General features: G+C 43.9%; 2 long non-coding RNA genes across 15 annotated transcripts in view; one reads left to right on the top strand and one right to left on the bottom strand.

The window, feature by feature from the left end:
* Positions 1 to 981: 981 nt before the first annotated feature.
* LOC144375459 (uncharacterized) overlaps positions 982 to 24,905 on the bottom strand; it is a 32,431-nt gene continuing 8,507 nt past the window's right edge. The window contains exons 2-3 of one of the 3 annotated variants that reach the window (XR_013435405.1): positions 17,221 to 17,371; positions 982 to 4,749 (exon numbers count right to left, since the gene is read on the bottom strand). This is a non-coding gene — a long non-coding RNA (uncharacterized LOC144375459). Of the gene's footprint in view, positions 4,750 to 8,628; positions 17,372 to 24,905 lie in introns of those variants that run through there. The other 2 variants (XR_013435406.1, XR_013435407.1) reach the window with 2 other exon arrangements.
* The window catches only part of LOC120891641 (uncharacterized), a 28,324-nt gene continuing 11,324 nt past the window's right edge, over positions 7,906 to 24,905 (top strand). For 4 of the 12 annotated variants that reach the window (XR_013435396.1, XR_005736132.2, XR_013435403.1 and 1 more), the window contains exons 1-2: positions 8,242 to 8,471; positions 12,110 to 12,221. This is a non-coding gene — a long non-coding RNA (uncharacterized LOC120891641). The other 8 variants (XR_013435397.1, XR_013435399.1, XR_013435398.1 and 5 more) reach the window with 6 other exon arrangements.

The raw sequence follows: 24,905 nt of genomic DNA on the forward strand, positions 1-24,905 counted from the left end.
TGCAGGGTTCTCTGGTTGCTGGTGGCAGGGAATATGACCGCTCTAGGCTGTGCTGTCTGGAAGTAAATGCTGAGATGGAGCCTGGGCTGCATGTTTATTAGGAATCAAAAGAAAAGTAGGGCTCAGCAGAGAAAGATGCTGGCCTCACGAAGCTCAGGCAACTCGGGGGAGAGTGGATGAAGCCTGTTCTGCTCCAAGCCAGCACCTGCCTTGCTCCATCAGCAGGTGTGTGTGGCTCCAGGAAGCTGGGACCACTGACCAGGCTGCAGCTCTCTGTGGCTGAGACTGAAATTGTTGACAGCTGGAGGCTTTCAGCTGACCACACCCCACAGCTGGGATGTAAGCGCTCCCTTCATCTGTGTGGCGCATCTCAGTATTGACCACAGAAACTGATAGGGGGGGCTTGGAGGTCTTCTCTCTGAGTTCCTGCTGTTTGCACAGCCCCCTACAGGGACATGATAGTCAATATTTACTTCCTGGAAGCTGAAGCTGCTCTGTTGGTTTCCACGGGATTCAGCAGAAGCCAGAATCTGTCCACTTATTCCAGCATGTGCTAGGGCCAGAAACTTCTAGCACTATCCATGTCCATGTGCCTGGTAGTATATTTCTGGAACTGCCAAGTAGAATTCAAATGATTTAATTTCTTTCACCACGATGAATCTCCTCTGATCACCTCCAAACTCCTTTTGCATGCTTAAATAGAGGGCTGCTAATTCAAGGGCACTACATGGGATTTCCTATACAGTACATCCACCTTTCACATCATAAGAAATTTTCTCAGGGAGTCCGCCCCATGGGAGATTTTATAATCAAGGCACATTCAGTAATGTAGTGTGTGCAGACTTAGAACCCATCTGTGATTTAATGCAACATTTATTATGCACCTATTTGTGTTGTGTAAGGCACAGTGTTAGGTCCTGTGGGATGTAGGACACACGGAATCACCCTCCTCCAAGTACTGGATACATGTACATAGCAACACAAAGTGAACCAAGGGTTATTTATTAAAAGAATCTTGTAATTTTTGCCAGTCATATGCCCAGTGTGGCTTGGCAGGTGGCACAATAGTGTTGCTAAACATCACAATGCCACATTATCCCCCTGAACACAGAAGCAGCTCAGAATGCAAAAAGATTTCTTGTGTGGACATATTTTTCTTTATTTGTCATAAAGGAGTTTGCCTGAGCATTTCTTTTTGACCATGGAAACTTAAAGGCATAGCAATTCTGGCAGATGATGAACCAACCCTTGGGTTTAATGACACTTAGGAGAAGTCAACTGGCTCAGAGGGCGCTTGGCTGACTTCCTGCTGGAGCTGTTGGCACAGGCAGGAAGAATGGGAGAGCAAAGATCCCAGGGTGAGGCTTCTATGGGGTGCCTGAGCAGTTATTGTCTTGATAAAGTCCTCCGCCAAAGATGTTAATGCTTCCAGTTTTATTGCCACCAACTACCACCAATTACATAGTATTTATTCTCAGAAGTGATGTTACCAAATGGATGTGCTTTTTCCTGTATTAAATGGAGAAATTGATGTCATCAGTGAAGCTGGTAGAAGCTTCTCGAATATGGGTGTGTAGATTTGGTGTGACAGACCAAGGCCTTTAGGTCTCCGCTGGGCACGTAATTAACGCGCCGAAAGATGCTTACATGCTGCTTTCCATGGGCCCACTTAGACCGCACACTCCCAGTGGTGCCCTTGAACAATTATCACACACAGCCAGGGGCAGACACAACCGTACAAAATGGATCCAATGGTGATTATGTCTTTCCATCTCCACCTTCACAGAGATGCTTTTAGAGATTCCTTAACAGGTATTAGGTTTTGATTGTTGAAACTTGAAAAACTTCAACACACGGTAACACTTCTTGTTTCATGGTTTCCCAAGAGCTTAAAGAGTTTTGAATACATCGCCAAAGTGTCACAACTTTTAAAAAGGCCTGGAAAGTTATGGAAGTAACAATAATGCTGCTCATTCAACTGATACCCTTCAATTTTGAGAGAAAAGCCTATTTTTAATCTACTCAGGTGTCAGAGGTACACCAGCACCTGGCTGTGTGTCACAGGGGGAGGGTTCCTTTCGCATCCTACCTGGAGCTGGTTTGACCCTTAAGGCAGTGGCCTGACATTTGACTGTTCTCCAAGGTCATTAGGGGCTGTAAATGGACTCACCAGCACTCAAGAAGTTTGGGCTGAGAAAAATACTATTCCGGCAGTTTTCACTCCACTCCAGGGCCTGCTTTGGAGATCTTCCAGTAAATACATTTAGCCCTTGATTGAGGCAAATCAGAAAAGCACCCAGCTTTGCCACACTATTTTGGGCTCTGCTTACTGTTTTGATTTTTCTGAACTGTGCTTGGTGTTATGCCCTTGGTCTGTGAGAGACCATGGACTGTTAAATCAAGCGGCCCCAGGAGACCATCTTTTGCCACAGAGATGTGTGTAGGGAAGGATTGCCTCTAGTAGAACAGAGGTGTGGACCCTCTCACAGCTCTTGAGTTGGGGTTTCCTGATGGATAGGACTGTCTTTGTTCTTCATGAAGGGTGATTTAGACCGATGAGATGTCTCAAGCTGATGACTCAGGATGAGGTCAGCCATGACAAAAAAGACCAGCCATGTGATTAGAGGACCAAGCTTTGGGAAGCTATGTGGGCAATGATTTAATCAATCATACTTATGAAGCAAAGACACTCCCCCCCCCAAAAAAAAACTATGCCACTGGAGCTTTCCTGAGCTTCATGGGTTGACACTAATCTGTGTGTATCATGATACGTCAGTCATTAAAGGGCAACTTGTACCTGAAAACAGGGAAGCTTCCCATTTGGAAACCCCCTGGAGTTGCCCTGTGCATCTCTTCCTTTGGCTGCATCTGTCTGTATCTTTTGGCTGTGATAAAACAGCAACGGTAAATACATTGCTCTCCTGAGTTTTGCAAGCCTTCCTAGTGAATTATCAAATCTGAGGCTGGTTTTGAGAAAGCCCTAAAGTTGGAGTTGACGTGAGAAGTCTTGGGAAAACTTGAGCATCCTGGAAGACTGTGCCCTTGACCTTGAATTGGCTTCACTCCAGGTAAGATGTTTGGGTTGGCCAACTTGGTATTCTGTCATTACAAAATACCACAGACTGAGTGGCTTACAATGAATTTATTTCCTCGCAGTTATGGAGGGTGAAGTCTGAGATCTGGGAGCCAGCATGGTCCAGCTCTGGCCTCCTTCCTGGTTGGCAGATGGCTGCCGTCTCATTGTGTGCTCGCCTGTGCCTGTGAATCCGGTGTAATGGGGACTCCTGGCTCCCAGGCTTGGAGATGTCAAACACCAGAGAATTTCCCAGTATAACTTTTTTAGGATTAAAATAGGATTGTCATATTTTTAGCTTGCCAAGTAGGCCTTAAATAAAAAATGTTAATCAGCCTCTCACAATCAGCCTCTTTTCATAAAGAAAAGATGCCTTAATGCAAAAAAAGAGAAAAAGGCAGGAAGGGAAAATAATCACAGAATAAAGGACAGGCTCTCAGAACCTCCTATCTTTTGAAACACTTTCCAGACAGACCTTACTCTTTATTATTTGAATCTATTTGTAAAAAGTTCATCATGGAGCCAGGAGGTGTAGCTCAGTGGTAGAGCACTTGTCTGGCACACACAAGGCCCTGGGTTCCCTCCCCAGCACTGTAACTCCCACAAACAAACAAACTTCACCATGGCCTAACTCAGAGGCATATGCGAGGGAAGTGGGGGAAGGAAAGGTGAAATATTCAGAATGAAAGACGGAGGTTCAAGTCCTAACTGACCCGTTGGTTCTGTGAGTTACTGGGATCTCTCAGCCTCTGTCTTCTCAATCATAAAATGGGGATGAAAATCCCACCTTTTAGCTGTTACAGTTGTGGGACTGAGGTGAGACTCCATATGGGAAAGAGTCTCATCACATCTGACCTCTGACTCTGGAGCCCAGCGACAGAACATAATCCCAGGGCCACACAAGGCTGCCTGGTGATTTCAAGACTTCAGCTGCTCAGAGTTGGGTTTCTTAGAGATTCCTCTTAGAGGGATGAGGACTCTTTCTCTACCAACAGTCTGGTCTGGCAGCCAACAGGATGGAGTCTTGGGGCAGGACACCTGGTTCTGGGGATCACTGAGAAAAGTCTCTTTTGGAGATGGCATGGATCCAGGCAGGAGTGAGTCTGGTAACAATGCATGTCCTCCCTTCCTATTGTCCTGCTCTTGACTTGCTGACCTGAGCTCTGTAGAGAGCCGTCCACGGCTGCCTGTCTTACAGCATTGGCTGCCTGCCTCCCCAGAACTGCGTCTCCAGAGTATTCCTGCACAAGAGGTTGCCCAGCACTCCCAGACTCACCCATGTCCTCCTCCTTTTGCTTCTGGTCGCTGAGGCTCAGTTACTTCACAAGGGAGGGAAGGAATGGCCATCTACAGCAGCATCTGTGGAGCTGAAGTTCTCTGAAGAAGCCGCATCTGAATGACAGATGCCGCAGATGGCTTGACCTTGGCTGAGCAGAACATGTGCACGTCTAGAGCCCATATCATCTAGTTCCTTTAATAGCCGTTCACTCCCAGCCCAGGCAGCTGACCTAGCTTTCTTGTGATTATCAGGTAAAACTCTTGGAAAGCATCGCTAAGTTTAGCAGAACTTTTGTCTTCATCAACCCTAAAACTAAGAATGCCGTAGGAGGGCTGGGGTGTAGCTCAGGGGTAGAGCACTTGCCTAGCATGTTCAAAGCTGGGTTCCATCACCAACACTGCAAAAAGAAAACAAAAATTTAAAAAGTGTTGTAAGATACCATCTGAAACCTATAGAAAAAAATTGCCCCTGATTATCAATGTCCCCACCACAGCATTTACTGAATGGACTTATGCATTTGCTTGTTCCGTGGCTATAAAAGTCCATGAAACCTCTTCCATGACAGAACACATCCCAGGCCACAGTCACTCATATTTGACTCAGAATAAAATTATTTTCTTATTTCCTCTAAGGCAGACTTGTTACTTTTATGCTGACACATCCAATACAGCTAAATCCCAGTCCAGCCCCTCCAAAAAGACCAGTGGCTTTTGTTTTATTTCCCTGGTGCAGAGGCATATGTACGTTGCATGTCTCATATCTTAACAAAGGTGGCTCGTGAGTTATGGTTTGTCTCAGCTAGAATTGATGGTCTGTCACCCCTCCACAGTTCTTTCTAGGATTGGAGACCATTGAGAGCTAACCTCCTGGGCCTCACTTCCCTTTGCTTTCAGCTGGTCCTCCCACAACAGGCCAGGAGCCATGTTAAAAGGAGGCAGAGCTGGACCCTCCTTCTTTACTGAGTCCCTCTCCTGCCTCCTCGGTGATGGATCCTGCCCTGACTCTGTCTTCTCCTTCTGCCTCTGCCCTTTGAGTTTGGAGGGGTCCTGCAAGTTCTCCGTTTTCAGCTCCTGGGTTTTTATGTCCTTCTTGGAACTTGGTTTTTGGCTCTATCCCACTCCTGCCTTGCAGGGCGCCCACCAGCCTGGAGACTCTCTGCTCCTCCTCTGGAGACAGGCAACTCTTGAGCAAGTGGCGCTTGTTCAGGACCATCCCTGTGGGGATGTGATGCTGGACCAATGACCTGAACCCAGAAAGAGGCCTTGAGGGCCCAAGAGGCTCTGGCCTGGGAACAGGAAGTGGTCTCACTTGCATTCACACCCCTTTCATGACTGGAGTCTCCCTCACTTTCCCACACACCCCTGACTGTTTTCCCCCAGATCTCTTGTTTTTTCACTCTCTCCATGGGTCATCCCCATTATGTTCCCTTCCTTGTAGCCAGTGTAAGCCCCCCAGCCTGAGAATGAAGGAGAGGGTGGAGTCTTCCATGCCCACCCTCTCCTTCCCTGCTCCCTCCACCTGTGTTTCTCCCACCACGTCTTTGGCCCCATAGTTCTGTCTCTCTCTCTCTCTTCCAGGGAAGTCCACGGCTCTCCTGAGGTACTCTCTTTCTAAAACAAGCATGGTCCTCATCCATGGAAAGAGCTGTGGAAGCCAAAGGGAAGTTGGGGCTCCTGGCTAGACTTCACGTCAGCACTGGAACTTGGACTCATCACAGGGCCCCACCTTGTCTTCACCTTACTAGGGTGACAACTTTCAATTCCTGTCACCCCAGTTAAGTTTAATAAGCACTGGTGCCAGGAGAACTCGTACCAGAGCCCTCAAAATGCACTGAAACCTCATGCTGAGTCCAGTTGAGCCTGGAATGTGGAGGAGGTTCAGAACATGGAAACTGGCAAACCAGTTCCCAGGGTGAGAGAGCTAGACGAGGACCAGGCAGGGCCTTGGTTGGAGGGCAGACTGTACAACATATTGCATTAGAGGAAAAGGCAGCATATAGGAACAGGACTCTTCAGGAAACTCTCCCCATAGCAAAGTCCAACGGATACAATATGGCCTTTGAAAGCAGCCACACTGGAGTTCCAAACTCTTGTGCTACTTCTTATGAGAATGTGTGGTGTTGGACTGGTTATTTAACCTCTGGAACTTAAGTATCCTCATTGATAAAATGGGGATGGTAATGGTAGGGTCATTGTAAAATAAAATGAGATCTGGTGGAGATGGATCCCAATGCAGTACCTGGACACACATGGCAGATGCCTAATAAAATGTTAGTTGTTGGCTTGGAAACTGGAGCTTAATATGCCACTGCTATCTAATGGTAGAATTTGGAATTGCAAGCAAATGCTCCCAAAGAAATAAAACAGGTATAAAGATGGATATAAATTGGAAAGATTAAATAAAGAGATAGGAATGGGGGGAGACATTCTATGCAAGGGGAATATGATTTAAAAAAACACAGAGATTGGAACTATTATGCTGAATTTCATATTGGGGTGTACAGTAAGGAGACTTAAGAGATTTGGTGTTCCTCATCTTGTAATAAACACTGCTCAAGCAGTCAATGTGCAGGGACACTGCTTAACTCATGGCCTTGTATGACACTACCCCCACATCCAGGCTTTAGAAATCTCATAGGTCTTCTGACCCTACATCTAGTTCCACATAGAAAGCGCTTCTCTGGGGTTGTCCAATGCTATAGCAATTCTAGCTCTGGTGGCCAAGCCCTCCACCAGGAGAAGGTCCTGATGTGATGGTCTGTGGGTTCAGCAGGTGTGGGCTGGTCATATATATAACTCCAGTCCTGAAAACTGAATAAACACACACAGACATTCCTGTCTTTACTGGCTATAGGGTGGTCACCAACACAGCTCCATGGAAACCCAGTGGTCACCGGGAAAAGCTTAGGGTGTACACAGTGGATACCACCTGTAACTTCAGACAGAATCATGAAATCACCCTTCTTGGGAGTCTGGTCCATGGGATTTGACTAATACAGCTATGGGGTGTTTCTGGGCTCTGCAGCCATCTCTAGGTAAAAGATGATGTGAACCCTGTACCATTTATGCAGGTCCCTTTGTACTGCTCTCTGCTTTACTATTTCTGGGGCAGGGGGAGGCTCAGGCATGGCTGGAGTGGATGTTTTTCTGGAGTCTTCTCCCTCCCTTTACTGAATTCCTGTGCCAACTGGCTAGTGGAGGGGAGGGTGCTCTCTGGGCCCTGAAGAGTGCTTGCTGTGTGGTGCGCAGTGATCCTAACTGGAACTGAATCAACGTCCTATGTTCTCAAGACTGAGATCATGAGCTTAGAGGAAAATGTTAACTAGATTCCTTTGCATGTGCAAGGGTTCACGCACATGTGCATGCACACAAAGAATGCTGGTATGCTGCAGAACAATGCACTGAGCTAAATAAAATAGCATTATCTTAATGTGCGCAGAGCTGGCTGGTGCTGGGTGAGGCAGAGAATCAGGGACAGCCGGAAGGACGTGGCAACCTCCTTGCTCCTCCTGTGAAGTCCAGCCCCTTTCTCTTATCTTCTTTACCACCGAAAGACAGTCCTCTCAGCTCTGTGACAGAAGCCCCAGGCTTCAGAGAGCTCCCTCCTGCACAGACGCTTCAGACTCTTCAGTGATGCCCTTTTTGGTGCTCCGAAGAGGTGACCACGTGTGCTGCCAGCTGTCCTTGGTCACATTAAAGCCAAACCAAGCCTGGAGTAATCAAGGCCATGGGAGTTGAATTCTCACTTAATGTGTCATGGCCTGACAAAAGTCCTGGCGAAGACACTTTTGGGACCTCTGTAGGTCACTTTCAAAGGATCTTGTCAAGCTGGAGCCCCTTCTGAACTTAGCTGCTGTTTGGCCTTAAAGAGCCAAGAACTGCAGGTTTGTGGGGATTTTTTGTTGTGGTGGTGGTGGTAAAATTCTACATCACATAATATTTACCAATGTGTAGCCATCACCACTGTCCATTTCCAGAGCAACTTTAACTTTCAAAATTTAAGATCTATACCATTAAATACTAGTTCCTATATGGGCTGGGGGGTGTTTCTGGTTCCAGCCCCTGGCGACCACCATTCTGCTCTCTGCGTCTGCGACTTTGCCTATTCTAGGGGCCACAGGTAAGCAGAGTCATGCAATACTAGTAGTTTTGTGATTGGCTTATTTTACTTAGCATAACAATTTCAAATATCATCCATGTTGTAGCATGTATTAGAATTTCATTACTGTTTCAGTCAGCTATTTTGCTGCTATGACTAAAAGATCTGACCAGAACAATTTTAGGGGAGAAAAATTTTATTTGAGGGATCATGGTTTCAGAGGTCTTAGTCCAAGAATGCTGGCTCCATTCTTTGGGGCTCGAGGTGAGGCAGAGGGAAGGGGCTCACATGATGATCAGGAAACAGAGACAGATTTCACTCTCCAGATACAAAATATACACCCCAAAGCCACACCCCCAATGAACCACTTCCTCCAGCCACACCTCACTTGCCTCCAGCTACCACTCAGTTAATCCCATCAGGGATTAATTCACTAGTTAAGGCTATAACCCAATCCTTTCTCCTCCAAACCTCGTATTTTCTCACAGTGAGCTTTCTGGGGGACACCACATCTAAACCACAACAATTACTTACTAAAGCTGAATAGAATCCTATTGCATGTATGGGCCATATTTTGTTTATCCATTCTTCTATTCAGGGACATTTGGTTTGCTTCCATCTTTTGGCCACTGAGAATAATGCTGCTATGAACGTGAATGCATACCTATCTGTTTGAGTGCTTGCTTTTATGTGTTGTGGGTATAAATGGATTGCTGGATCTTATGGTAATTCCATGCTTAACTCTCTGAGGAGCTCAGACCCTGTTTTCCATACAGGTGGCACCAATGTCCACTCCCACCAGCGGAGCACAAGTTCCAATTTCTTTACATCCTCACCAATATTTATTTATTTTCTTTTTTGTCTTATAATTGCCATCCTAAGGAGTGTGCCATTTGTAGGATTTTTGTCCTTTCCTTTTTCCCTCTTTGTGTCTCAATTTTGAGGAGAATGATCAATGCAGATAGCTTGAGTCCTGATGATCTGGAGACCTTGACAGCATAAGAAGCATCCCCAAGGGAAGAATTGTCCTCCTCTAATGTAGAATTTCTCAGCTGTGGCCCTACTGGCATTTCAACTGGATAGTTCTTTCTTGTACCGTGCATTATAGGATGGTTCCCAGCTTCCCTGGGCTCTACCTGCTATATGTTATTAGTATCCCCTTCCTAGTCACACAGCCAAAGATGTCTCCAGACATTGCCAAATGTGCCCCGGGAAAAACCACTATCCTAAGTCATGGCTAGCCAGAGAACCTGACACATAAGATGAGGAGAAGAGGCTGCCTGAGTTACTGGGAGCTAAGCCTTATGAGGTCCAGTTTCAACTTACCTCAGTTTAGTTATTTATGTTTTCCTTGTCACTTAGTTGAGCTCACACTGAGCTCTTTTGTCGTCACACTATAGAAAACTGGAGTGTTTGCGCTGTGCCACTAGGGGGCCCTGTTGATCAAGAAAGGCTAAAGGTGTGTGTGTGTGTGTGTGTGTGTGTGTGTGTGTTTAGCAGACTTGAGAGGGGTGTCAATTGCTGCTCCAAAGACTCAGTACCTAAAAACACCAGGTCCCCCAGCACCTGCCCACCACACTCATGAGGGCACCATATCCATTTAGGAGACTGATTGGCTTCCTTTCTACACATTCATTTCATGTTATGCATTGTCTTTCTGTGACATCTGCTTCCTTCAAGATTGATTTCAAAGATCACCAGAAAATTTAACCAATTGGAATAAAAATGATCCATCTAAAATACCTCAAAAGAATTTGCCTCTACCTCACTGAGCCTACTGATGCTCCTAAATACCTCGCCATGGCTGCATGGACCTGATTCAGAATGTGGCAGCCCCCAGATGCTCTGTGTCCACACTCACTCACATGCTGCCCAAGCTCCTTTGGCACTCAGAGTCCATTCCCACCCCTTTCTGGAATCCCCTTAATTGTGCAAGGAGGAGAAGCCCCAAACTGCCTTCCTATACTTCCTTAGAGCCAGTGTTCTAGATGCATTTTTAGATAGATTGTGTGGATGAGCTAAATTTGCATGCAGAGCACAGAAGCAGACAGAAGCCATCTTCCTGCATTGCAGCAGAGAGAAGTAAGGTGAGTGAGAGGAAAATCTCTGCCGTGGCTCAACTCTGCATCCCAGAGTCTGTCTGGTCCTCACTTTGGAGGCATGAGGGAGTTGTGTGCACCATTAGTAATAACAGCTTTCCAACCTACAGGTCAAGCTAGAGTAATTTGGTGTTGAAACCAACAGTCTAGAGATACCCCCGTATGTGTGCCCATCCAGTGATTGCAGGAGTGCCTGATTCTCTATAATCATCCCCTTTCAGCTAAAGTGGTTCTGGTTCCTGTGTTGGACCCTGGCTGACACCAGTGCACGTGCAACTCACATCACACACACACCTCCTCGCCTGGCCCAGTATATTTTTGTGCCTGCCCCTCCCCGTCCTCACTGTTTATTTAAATCTGGGAAGTACTTATTGACCATCTACTGAATGACAGAACATGTTAAGTGCTGTCGGGTGTTGCCATTCAAAGGACTCTTCTATTGATCTTGTCTTAGGAAAACAGACTCTGAAGTTCAGGAACCAACACCCACAGAACAATACAAAGTCAATAAATGGATAGTTGCTAAATGGATAGTTTCGTCAGACACCACTGTGGGGCCCTAGGCCGCCATAAGGGGTGTGGTCAATGGAGTTGCTTCATTTGGATAGAGTTGAACTAGACATGAAGGCTAGGTGAAGCCTGGGTGAATGAGGAGAAAGGGGATGGTGGGCAGGTATGAAGAGAGATGGGCAAGGAGTGATATCAGTATGTGTCAAAATCCTGAATTGATGTCCTTACTGTACCTCCTCTTCTAGGGGAGTCAGTGATTTGACCTCTAAAAGCCTAAGATGTCTCATTTGAACAACATGAAAACCCTGCAAGGTTGTTGTGGGCATTAAATGAGATTAAAAATCTACCACATACTCCTCTCTCTCTCTCTCTCTCTCCTATTTTGGGGGGGAAGATATCGGTTCTCTAGATAACACATAATATGCATAATGAAGACCAGGTCTTCTCTGCGTGCCCCTCCAGATCCAGCACCTCAGGTCAGCACTTCCCTGTCCTGCCCTGACACTAGAACCTGACTGAGAGGGACATGGACAGCACCTGCAATACTTGTGCCCTCTCACTTCTGGTTGGGTTCTGCCCATGGAGGCTTCCACAGGAGAGTGAGGAAGGAGAGGTCGGGGTGTTCCACCAGCTCCCTCTGTTTCTGCCACGGTACATTCTCCCACTGAAGGCTACAACCTCTGGCCAGCAGCCATTTCTCTTCTAGTGCTGATCTCCATCCTGGTTGCCATGACCACTTCAGTTCTGGGACAGTAGGGTCTCCCCAGTGCCAGCTCCCCTAGAGCCTCCCTTGCTGGTGTCCCTCTACTTTGCGCATACCACTGGGTGTCATCCTTTTAAAGAACCTTCTTTGAATACCCACTTGGATGTGCCATCTGTTTCCTGCCACGATTCTGATTGATAGAGTCACTTCTCTGGGAAGAACCTGTAATCATTTCTTGTTGTTTAATAATGCCAGGTCCAAACTCATGTCAGGAGCATATGAAAAATGCAGTCAAGAAAGGAAATCCCCATTAGGTGATTAATGGCTGATCTCGCTATTGCCCCCAGCCACAGGTGCACTAAGGAGAGGTGAAGCCTGCTGAGATTGGACATGGGGACCTCAGGAGTGACCCATAGGGAGTCTTCCATTGGTGTCATTCAATCATCTACTTGAAGCCAGGTAATTCAGAACACTCTTTCTGCCCTTTTCTTTCTTTTCACGTCCTTTCTTCCATGTCAATGCTCTCCTCTTCCTTTTCCCTCCTGAAAGCCAAGGGAACCATGGAAGGGGGAGGCCCGACCTTGTGTGGAAAGTGGACATAGTGAAATATTGGAAAATTTCTTAATCATTAAAGCCCAGAGGTTCACTGAGCAGCTAACCTACCAGATGAAGTCAGCACAGACAGATGACTCACGTGGACAACAGGGAGCCAGCGTCAAAGGGGAGAAGGGTGGAGAGAGGGGCCCGTCCCAGAGAGGCTGTGTGGTCCGGTTCTGGTTCAGTACCTGCCTGGCTTTAATGCACTCTCCCTCTTTCCTGCCAGGTGAAGGTCAGCAATTAAGACTCCATTTTTGTGAACAAATGACAACAACTTTTGCAAACATAGGTATTCCATGTGTACGGTAGCTTAAAATGATTTTTAAAAAGTATTATTAATAGTGACATCACAGAGAAAAGTACTAGTCCAATTAGTTTTTGAATAAGAAATTACAGCCAAGGATGGTGGTGAAGGGCACATTAGACATGAATATAATATATCCTGTCTCATCCTATCTCCTTCCAATAGCTTTACTGTGGCTATGGGACTTGCCAACAGTCTTTGTTAGAACAAGCTGAAACCTTACCTCTTCCAAGAATTCATTCCCTTTTCTTTGACCAGATGTGCTTACAACCCTTTATTTTGCATTCATGCCTATGCAGGAATGAATGAAGCACTCCAGGTTGTAGACTTTACTCCTCCACAAATTTGCCTAAGGACTAAAACCATGTCTTTTTTTTTTTAAAGAGAGAGAGAATTTCAATATTTATTTTTCAGTTTTCAGCGGACCCAACATCTTTGTTTGTATGTGGTGCTGAGGATCGAACCCGAGCCGCATGCATGCCAGACGAGTATGCTACCGCTTGAGCCACATCCCCAGCCCATAAAGCATATCTTTTTTTGGTACCAGAAATTGAACTCAGAGACACTCGACCACTGAGCCACATCCCCAGCCCTATTCTTTATTTTGAGTTGCTTAGTGCCTTGCTTTTGCTGAGGTTGGCTTTGAACTCACGATCCTCCTGCCTCAGCCTCCAGAGCTGCTGGGATTATAGGTGTGCGCCACCGTCCTCAACTCCATGTCTTATATTTAAACAATTTTCAACAATGCTAAGCTGAAGGCTTTATAATTTTACATATGAGCAAAGCTTTAGAAAAGGATCTCAGAAACAGCCTGGCCCCAAACACCTCCATTTCCAGATGAAAGAAACAGACACAATCACCTTAACTATAAAACTTGCACTGGAATCCAGGTAATCTGGTATCCAATTTTGTAACCTTCCTTGGGACTATAAAGCCCTCTGATAGTTTGAAAGCTGGCTAGTCCTAAGGTACTTGTACCTACATATTAGCTCAGACAGTAAGAGATGATATGGGTGACTCTTGCAAGGAATGAATATCTTGAGCTAGTCTTCTCTGAAGATTCTGGAATATGATGGGCCAAGTCAGGAAACCAATCCACATAACTCTATGAAGACATTTCCCTTTGGTGTCTGGAGTGCAAGAATAGAAGGTCTGGGACGTCACCTCCCTGAACCCAGCTCCTTTTACTCCCAAGCTATGAAGGGATCCAATCTCCATACTGTGGCTGGCCCTTAAGAGCAGGCATTATCCACCTATTCCTGCACTGCTAACCCCTGAGATTGAGGATGTCCTGCTTAAAGTCAACATTAAGATCCACTGTTTGACGTGGGGTGAACTTCCCTCCTCTCTCTGTGGCTGCCTGTTAATGAGTGCCTCACACATTTGACTTTGACTTTCTTGCCATTTCTGTTGAGGTTTATCATTTCCTAATCAGGAAAAAATTCCTCAAGAAAACGGCAGTTTCTTCTAGACTCACAACTACTTAGCTCCTGGGTACTTTCTCTGGTCCATTCAGATTGGAGCAGCAAATCACAGAATCTAAACCCAGGTTGTGTTCTGCTCATTCAGCAAGTGTCTGCTCATTGTTTACCACATGCCAGCCCTGCAAAAGTCACAGGGGATACAGTCAGAATGACACCGTCTCTGCCATCAAGGAGCTTAGAATCCAGTAGGGAAGAGAGGCCTACACTACAGCGTGATGCATGACAGGGCCAGCACTGTGGAAGGCAAGGGGGGCATTAGGAGGGCAGGGGTCCCATCTTGGGATGGTGTAGTACTGTAGTCAGACTGCCCAGGCATTTCTTGAGAAAATAATATCAAGGCAGAAACTGGGAAGATGAGGAGGAGTTAAGCAGGTGAAGTTGGAGGTGGGTGGTGAAGAAAGTGGTCCAGGCAGGAGAAGCTGCATCACACACTTTTGGAGACCTTCCTGTATATTATGTTTCAAGCCAAATCACTTCTGTGATATTGGATTCCCAACCTGCCACAGATTATCATATGGGGATAGGGGAGAGGTTTGTGGTGTGGAAGAGGAAGCATTTGAGGTGCGTCGTGCCACAAAGTGGGCAAGCTGCCTATCCATCTGACAATGAGGAAGAGGCACATTCTCTTCGGGATGTTCATATCTGTTCTGATTCTTATCTGTTGGCTGCCCTAAGGCAGATTATGTTTCATCTAAAGTTGATAAAGTATGAAGTTCAAGGGTAAAAGTTTTATAGTTAAGATGATTCTTATCTGTTCTGATTCTGATTTGTTGGCTGACCTTAGGCAGATTATGTATCATCTAAAGTTGATAAAGTATGAAGTTCAAACTTTACCACCTGCAGCAAACTAAATTTTGTCAACAACCATGGGGGAAACCAATGGTATGCCAACAGGGATGTGGCGTGATGTTAGCAGAGTCCCAGGTGAGAGGTCATATAAAGGTAACAGCCATAATAATCTTGGTGGTCCCTGACTGACTGGAAGGAAATTTTTCCTCATGGTGGAGGTGAGTGGAGTCAATAGTAGCCATCTTAGAATCCAGGTTTACAATATTAGGTAGTTTTGAGATCATCCAGCAACAGTAACTGTTCTAGGAATTTTTCCAAGGACAAAAGGCAAATAGAGCTTCAGGCACAAAGATATTTATCAAAACATTATTTACCTACACATATTCAAATTTTTGAAAAAGAAGAGGAGGATTAAATCAATTATATTATACCCCTAAGTGAAATATCAAGGAGCCATTGATATAAAGTCATAGGGATTCTTTTAAAGACAAGGGAAGATGTTTATGACGCAAGTGAAAAAGGCAAGCTCTTACTTATAACAAGAGCTTTTATGCTTGTGTGCATATATGTGAATTACACTCTAATTCTTATTTCCCTTTTTTTAATATTTCATAATTTTGACAATGAACATACATTTCTCTTATCATTGAAATGTTATTTGTAATGCAAAAATATTTTGATGACAGTGACCAGCCATGAACCCTTCCACAATCACTCAGAGAGTTTCAGATTTCATTCATGGATTGAAGAGGGGTTATTCAGTGGATATGCCAATATGGTTGGTTGTACATGGTGTTAACTGCTGGCTCCCTTCTGATTGGCCTATGCTATAACATAATGGTGGCTAAATATTTTAAACATCATCCCCGGAAAATTTGTATCACCAGAAGCTTCATTTCCAAATAGGCATCTTCCTTGAAATGTTTGTGTAGTTTCTGTGAAAAAGTCATGGATTTTAATGCTGGCCCTGATTCTTACTCTTGGGCAGATTATTTAATCTTTCCAAGACTCATCTATAAAATGAGAATAAGAAATGCCTAACCCAGAACCTATGCAAGGTGCTTGTGAGAATAAAGCAGGAAATCAAAGCCCCTGTCCCTAACAAGCACTCAATGGCCTCTTCTTTAAGTATTTCAGAGGCGCCATGTTCCTGGTTGATGGCTAATCATGTAGTAATAAAATTTCCAAGCAGACCTTGGCTTAACATTGAATTCACAAAGTAGCCGTTAAGTTTCTGTACCCTTCCAGGCTATCAAACATTTGGTGAATATTTCTCCAAGAACTGCTGGTTTCACTGTTGTTTTCCATGGTTCTCCTGAACTGGGCCACTGTTGACATGGGACATTCTTCAGCTGACCTCACTCTGCTGCAGAAATTTCCACCAGTGCTCACTATCACCACTTCTAGCGCATGGATGTCTCAGGTTGTTTCTGATGGGGCATGGGCAACACCTAGAATATCTATGAAAGCAGAACTTTCCTGGGATTTTTCCACTAAAGTGGAACTGAAGATAAATCTTGGTTCTCTTTCAGCCAGAGAAAGTTTTTCTGTTAGGGCTTAATATTGCAGGAGGGAGCATGTACATAAAGTGGTGTAATGACCGAATCCATTAAAACTGAGAATTCCAGTGCTCACTAATGATCTGGCTCAAATTCCCCAAGATCTTATATTGCACATAACATGGGTTTTTCAGTTAGAGCTCTTTTATGTGTGTGCAAGGGCAACTTATATTAATATATTCATTTGAAGAAAAGAGACAGCAAACACTTCAAAATGCATCTTATGTTAATTTAAAGAATCAGAATGTGCACTTTAACACTATTCTATTACAACTAGAGCAAAGGTTGGCTGGTATTTTCCATAGTGACTAGAGATGGTCATCTGATGAGGTTTTCTGACTATGAGGAAGGTTGTCCTCTGTGGAGAAAGCTGATGTTGCTTAATAGGTATTTCTGAATTCTGAGGAAGGGCATTGACTTATTTTTTTACAGTTCTGGAAGCATGCAAACCAGGGCTTGGGAGTGATGTTGCATGAGTCAGAGCAACACAGGAAATTTTCATGGGTCGACAGATTCCCTTCTCGGCAGCATTTAACACTGGCCAGATTTGCCCAAGATCCTGCATGCGTGGGGACAATGACCTTCTGTACTTGGTAGTGCCCAATCTGGAAATATGAAGGAGACTGTCTGTGAGTACAGGATATTTCCATCATGAAGCTGCAGTCACTTGGTGCCTTTTACATTTCAGGCCAAATCACTTCTGGGATATTGGATTCCTAGCATACCTTAGATTATCCTCTAAAAGCTGGGAAGGGGTGTGAGGTGTGCGTCACAGGACAGGACAGGAAGAGCTGGCTATGCATCTGACAATCCAAACCCAGTGCAGAACTGTACTACGGTCAGTGCCATCACTGAGATGCAGTTCTGCCAACTCCTCTGTGGAAGAAGGAAGAGAATTTTAGACTATAATTCAGAAAACTGTCAACATTCTCATCAGTAACAAGGAAAAATTATATTTCTATTTTTATATGACTGGCAATTATCAGGACTTGGGAGAAATGTAAGGCAAGACGTCCACCTGGGGAAGCTGGGCTCTTGTAGGTAGAAAAAGGATTTTAAAATGCAAGGTGGCTTCCTTCTGCGAAGTGCCAAATGAATGATTTAGGGGGTAATTGCCTTGGAATTGAAAGAAAGGAAAATAATCAAGGCTCTGGGAAAAACCCATTCCCAACACCATATGACCAACTTCCTGTGGAGAGGAAGATATTTATTGGAAACATGATAGAACTGTCAAAAATCCAAGAAATCAATTACACAAATTGTGAAGTATAAGTCACAGTTCTATTTGTTCTGCAAGAGTATAAAACTTACAATGTTTCATTAAAATAGAAAATAAGGACCCACCACTGCTTCCTCCAAGAGAGTCACACCTCCCTCCCCCCGGCCCCTTCCCCCTAGTTTTAATCACGCTGTCTGAACAGGCATTTTTTGCTGTTAGCGTTTGTCATTTGCTGTCTATGAGAAGCCACTGGCCGTCAGGTTAATTCACGGGTGGATTTCATTTTTGCATCTTCTGATAAGATGATTGTTCCGGCCTTTTGTTTAATGAGGCAGTTAAACATGGAGAATGCCCTGGCTTGACTCCACTATGAGTCTGCAATGTTAGTAAGTCATCGGATTTGTCAAAAATGTCAAGGACCGGCCTTGGGAGTCTTGAAGGACTTGGGCAAGGAGAGAGGCTAGGAAACTCTTTAGGGAAGGGAGGATTGTCACTTAAGATGTAGAGGTGGGTCTGATTGGGGGATCAGAGAACAAATAGGGGTAGAGTGTGACTCAGGCAGAGCAGCCCAGAGCGGACTGAGGAGAACTGATCTAGGTGGCAAGTGACCGACCAAACCTTGAGTCATGAGTTGTGTGCCCATGTTCATGGGTGGGGGCGACCCAGGAAGGATGGTGAACAGGTGGGACAGTGAAAAAAAACAACTGGGGCAGGAAGGGAGGGCTGTCCCTGTGGGTAACTGGCACTTAGCACTACTGGGGTCCTTTGAGAGGCATGAGGAATACTCCTCAGGACTGAGATGAGAGGAAGCTGAGGTTTTGGGGGCTCTAAGTCACTGGAGCTTCCGCCTTCCCATGAATGGGCTGAGCATGCTCTGCATGAGGTGCTGGAGGCTGCTACCATCCCCCTCGATGGGAGCTGTCCACCAAGATGTAGGTGACTTCCAGGTAGGCAGAGACGATGGGTGGGGCCCCCGTTAGCTTCCACTGTACATTCTTCTTGACTTTAAGGGAAAGTTTAAAGAGGGTTTTTCTGGTATCCCTGGCAACCCTTTTCTCCCTCTTTTTGGCCCAATGGGTTTCCCTTTCCATCCTGCTTCCGACATCTTTCCAGTTAATTGAGTAGGGGCAGTGCAGGCTCAGAGGAAGGAAGCTCGGGCCTCTCAGCAGGTGGCCAAGCAAGAATATTCATTATGAAATTTCAGCTGCTTGAGTAATATGTTTAGGGGGAGGCAGAGGTCAACCCAGAGCCTTGGAATAGCAAACCCTTCAGGATTCTGTCAGATGTTAATTAACTCAGTCCTGTGACACTGTGGTGTTCTTGTTCCTGAATGCCTAGGACCTCTTTTCTGCAAGACCCCAAACCAGGAGATATTCTGTTGGCATTTAGAATTACTACAATTGTAAAGTGACAATGACCTTTGATGGGCACCTACTCTAAGAATTGAGAATAAGTATGAAATAAGTTATAAAAATATTAATCTGCAGAATTCTCTTTTTTTCTTGTTCTTACGAAAGTGGTGAAAGAGCCCAAAGGATCACATTAACTATCAGCCCAGGATGGAGTAAATCATCCTCTATCTGAAATTATGAAATTGTCTGTTCTTGACACATGCAGTCATCTCCACAGTGATTGTCATGTCACAAAGCAGACAAGAGCACTAACACGAAGAGAAATGGCATGAGTGATTCCGTTTCTATGCAAATAGTCTAAGTCAGAAAAATAAAAGGAAGAAAATCTCTTAACACAAAAGTAAAATTATCCAGGAATTGATTTTTTTCTTGAGGTACCATTTCTATTTATATAGATTATTTTTATGTTATTTTTTTGGTATGGGGGGATAACAAGACTGTAAAGAGACAAGAATAATAAAAATCATGAGTCTCAAGCAACCACCTTGCTCAGCTTCTTGTTTCCAGGCAGCCGTGATAAGTGACATTGGAGTTCTGAAAGAGCCTGCAGGAAGAATGATCCATGGTCTTTTTCAATGTCCCAGTTCGCGTGTTTTAACCCCTCCAACACAACTGCCTCTTCTACTAGTGTGCATGTTTCCTGCTGAATTTTAAGTCCATGATTTATATTCTGTTCTCACTGGCATGCTGAGAACAGCTGGGTACCACAAGTGCCACCCTCTGTATTTATGATCCTCTCTCTGCCCCAACACTCTGGGTTCCTGCTATTCCTGAATGAAGGCCTTGGCCCTGCATTGAATAATAAAGAAGCGAAGAGGGGGCTCATGGACCAGGGAGGGAGGAGCCAACTGCAAGTTGTTCCCCAAGATTTGCATTAGTTATTTAAATAAAAATTACTTTTCCTAAATGTCTGCAAGCTGGAATGTGGTTGTGGCAATTTGATGGTGTGGATATGGTCTATCCCTCAGAAATTAAAGTGCTTAAGATTTGGTCCACCATGTGGTAGTGTTGAGGTGGAGGAACCTGTAAGATGGGGATCTAGTAGAAGGTAATTAGGTAATGGGGCTCCAACCTTATGGATGGATTAATGCTGCCTCTCAGGAGCTGGTCAGGTGTGGTAGGAGTGAGAGGTTAAATGGCACACAAACAGGATTCAGAGCCATATCAGGCAGCGGGAATACTATATCCATTCTACGTATGAGGAAACTGAGGTCCAGAGAGGGAAAGTGATTTACCAAGGTCATGTGCTAATTCAGAGGCAATTCCATGAATAGCTCAACTTATCTGACTCCTGATCATACTCTTCATTGTCCCAGAATGACTTTCAGTTTCTACATATCCCTTCTCAAATCTCCCATGCTCCCCCCACCCAGGAATTATTTTAACCTATACATAACTGATGTGTGGAAAGCAGAACTGGATGAGGACTTCCGTATGCATTATCTTGGGAGATCCCAGGAAGCAGGAATAAAGGACTAATAATGTAATAATGGAAGATGTTTGTTTGTAATAATGGAGAGTGAGACATGGAGGAGGAAGAGCTGATTAGGATGTGTGTGCAGCTGATTATAGCTGTGACAACAGACCCTTAATCTCTGGTAGAGTGATTCCCTTTTAAAAATGGTGGCTGGGACATTTATCCTCTAACTTCTGTTCTGCCCTCCACTGGTTGAAGATCACCCACAAGAGTTTCATACCCCTCCATAAGCACTTCCAGCTTGAGTGAGATCCTTTGGCTTTAGAAGATGCCCCAAAGCAGAAAATGTGAAGAGATGTGGTGGATGCTTGAGGTGGGAACTGAGGAGTCAGTGTGTATGGAACTGTCCAGTGTGGGTGTGGCTGAAATCAGGTGGGCTGAAGAGTCGGCACCTGGGCATCAAAATGCCATCTCACTACCCTTAAGGGAGTTGGAGATTTTTAAAAAATGACATGAAAAGTGGGAATGACCAGGAGGGAGTAGATGGGTGAGAAGAAGCTTGAGGGTGGCAGGGGAGGGCAAAGAGATGAGAGGTCGTAGGAACATTTGGCTTCCAACCAGGTTCTCTTCCAACAAACAGCCCCAGATCTGGAGTCAGCAGATTGAGGCTCGAGTCCCAGTGCTTCACGGAGTCTAGCTGTTTCACCAAAGATATCTCTCTTGACCTTTCTGTGAGTAGGAAAAGTGATTGAAGTTTTTTCACATTCTTCATGTGATCTTGTGAAGCTTAATTGAGCTAGTGAACAAAGGGTTTGGTAGGATGAGATGTGCTAAGCAGAGTAAGTTGCCATTATTTTTAGAGAAGGTGGGATCAGTGCTGCTTGAGCTGTAAATCTCAGATCCTTACTTTCACTACAACCAACACAGAACTTTTCCATTTCTAATAAATAATTTTAACCTATAACCTATCTATGGTTCTTAATCTCATTATTAATCTTTATCTGTCATTTGTTCAATTGCTTTAAATGTGTTGTTTAATCCTCTTAGACATTGCTATTGGGAATATAAAATGGTGGAATTAATATAAGAACCAAGTTGGCAATATCTATCAAAAATGAGTGTATTTGTCCTTTGGGTCAGCAAAACCACTTCTGAGAACTTATTCTTCTGATTATCTGAATATACATGAAATACTTGAGTATGAAATTATTTATTAGTTTTGTTTGTAATAATGGAAGATGTGAAAAGTATAAATGTTTACAATAAAGTATTGGCCAAGTAAATATATCCACCCTGTGGAATCCCATGTAGCCGTAACAGCAACACAAATCTAGACTCAGTATGTTCTAATATATGAAGAGCCTGAGGATATTTTTCACTAGGTGATAACAGCAATGTGTAAAGCACTAAGTAAACTGTGCTTAGTTTTGCCTATGAAATGGAAAAAACCCCAACCATGTAAGATTATAATAAAAATGATTATCAGTGAGAGCTGGAAGCTGACCAATGGGGTGGTCAAGTTCAGGGATAAGAGTGAGCCTGTTCAATGTATGACTTTTTATTATTTATTTCAATATCTGACCCAATGTATTGCCAGCTCCCAAATAATAATGAAAAAGGAATAATCAAGAATGATCCTGTTCCTGGAATTCATTTGTCAAATGAAAACTGGACAATAGAGCTAAGAGATGGGAGCTGGTTGACCAGATGACTGATGGCAGAACTGAAATTCTAGTAAAGAGCTTGGAGAAAGTCAGGATCATCATATGACCTGAGTGCCCTGCTGTTATTAGGAACTTGGAAACAAGTAACCCAAAAGCACTCCAATCATATTGCATTAATAATGCAGAGAATGAGAAGATATATGAAAGTTTATTAACAATATTGTCAGTATTTTTTTAATATTTATTATTTAGTTTTAGGTGGACATAATATCTTTATTTTATTTTTATGTGGTGCTGAGGATCCAACCCAGTGCACCACATGGCTAGGTAAGCACTCTACCACTTGAGCCACAACCTCAGCCCTGTCATTGTATTATTATTATCAGGATCTTTTGTATCTAGTAGTCCTTGCTTACCCATAGGGAATATGTCCCAAGACTCCTGGTGAATGCCTGGGATTGTGGATGGTACTTAATCCTATATTTACTCTGTTTTCCTATGTATAGATACTATGTATACATATCTATGATAAAATTTAATTTATAAATTGGACAAAGTAACAAATAAAAACAATACCTAATTATAAGCTAGAATAAGTATAACATCATGCTATAACAAAAGTTAAGTGGGTGTGATCTATCACTCAGAATATTTTACTATACTATTCTCACCCTTTTTCTTGTGGTCATGTGAGATGATAAAATGAAAAAATGATAAGATGAATGAGGTGAGTGACATAGGGGTAACACGATGCTGCTATGCAAGGATCACTTAAACATCAGTATTGCGATACTGTGACATTTGATAAGATAACTGAAGAAACTACTAAGTGACTATTGGGTGGACAGCATATATAAAGTGTGGATATGCTGGACAGAATGATTCATGTCCTGAGCAGGACAGAGTAGGATGTGTGAGATTTTGTCAAGCTACTCAGAATGATACAAAGTTTATATGAATTATTTATTTCTGGATTTTTCCATTTAATATTTTTGGATCTTTTCTGGCTTTGGGCACCTAAAACTATAGAAAGTAAAATCTTGGATAAAGAGGGACAGCTGTGGTTTATCTCATTAAGTCCTCCTAACAAAACTGTGCAATATTATTATTTCATCATCATCTTCTCCATTTAATGAGAAAACTAATCTCAGAGAAGCTAAATAATTTCCCCAGGCCACAGAGCAAGTTGGAACTGCTCCGGGGATCCCAAATCAGGCCTGTTTGATTAAGAGAGAGAGAAAAAAAAGTTATCAGATGCAAATTTAAACTATCCTACTCAGCTATTTGTTCAAAAAATGTTAGGGGAATATCTATCAAGCAGCAGGTTACACATTACAACCTTGCCACACATCCAGCAGATTGACTTAAATATAGAATGGCTGCCATTTAGGGTTTGTTTCAGGAGTTTTCTACCTGCTATTCTGTAAAGGTGGTGGGAAATCTAGCAGCTTGTAGTATGAGAAGTTTTCACTTTATTGATGGCTACTTAAGATCACTGAGAATAAGGAGGAAGGAATGTAGAACCTAGAGTACTGGCTCTAGGTGCAGGTATCCCCACCACTGCTCATATGTAGCTCTAGGAGTGTCCCATATTCTGATCAAACAAACCTTGGAGAGGAGGAGCAAAAGAGATTAGAGGTGGAAATGAGGAGGGCAGAGGAATCTCCCTACCAACCCCATCTTGGCCATTTATGCACATATCTGAGCAACACTTTAATCCTTAGACTCTCGGAGGGGAGATTATACAGAGAAATCCCCCAAATCTCTGTGAAAGCACGGGTATGTCAATTTACATTTTTACTAACAATCTGAAAGATGGATTTCCAGGGAAACTAAAAGCTTTTGGTAAAATGTGATGTTGTTAAGTATTGAATCTAAATGATTTTGGGGTGGTGGTGCTGGGGATCAAACCCAGGGCTTTATGCATGCATGCATGCTAGGCAAACACTCTGGTACTGAGCTACACCCGCAGCTGAATCTAACTGATATTTCAAGGGATCTTTCTCAGGCTTGATTTTGGTCAGTTTGCTTATAAAAGCAGCTCTTCTATTTGTGTGAAGCCCACTGGACTGGAGGTAACTTTTGCTAACAGATCTCTGCTCAAAAAAAGCAAATAAATTTTGAGAAGTTTAGGAGAAATGTACCAACATCAATTCACAAAACAAGTCAAAGCACTCCACAGTTTGTCAAAAAGAGGATCTGAAGTAGCACCTGACTATCTAGAATCTTCCCTAGAAAAACCTCACTTATCCCTCTTATTGAAGTCTGGTATATTTGATTTCCTTGTGTGCTATTGTCAATACCTCACCCACTTGAGCTATATCCAGTTCCATTCTATCTTAACGGTTTCCTTGCAAGGTATTGAGCTCAGGGGATTAGGAGTCACAGGGAAGGCAAGATCAGGATGGATAATTTTCCAAACTAGGCTACTTAGTAAGTGAAAAGCAGCCCTGTGAAAGTCTACCAAGACAAGAGTCATTATTGATGGATTCTAATTCTCAATCCATATTCATTTTATTAAAGATCTCATAGCTCTCTTTATAGAGTTAAACCTTCAGGACCTGGTAATACCCTTCAGAATGTTACCACTGAAAATCAGGTGGGGGCTCACATGTTGGTATATGCATCAGAGAGACATTGGGAGGCAGAAATGAAGAGGGCAGAGAAATCTCCCTACCTGCCCCATCTTGGGCATTTC

Source organism: Ictidomys tridecemlineatus, chromosome 2 (assembly GCF_052094955.1).
Source record: "Ictidomys tridecemlineatus isolate mIctTri1 chromosome 2, mIctTri1.hap1, whole genome shotgun sequence".
NCBI lineage: Eukaryota > Metazoa > Chordata > Mammalia > Rodentia > Sciuridae > Ictidomys > Ictidomys tridecemlineatus.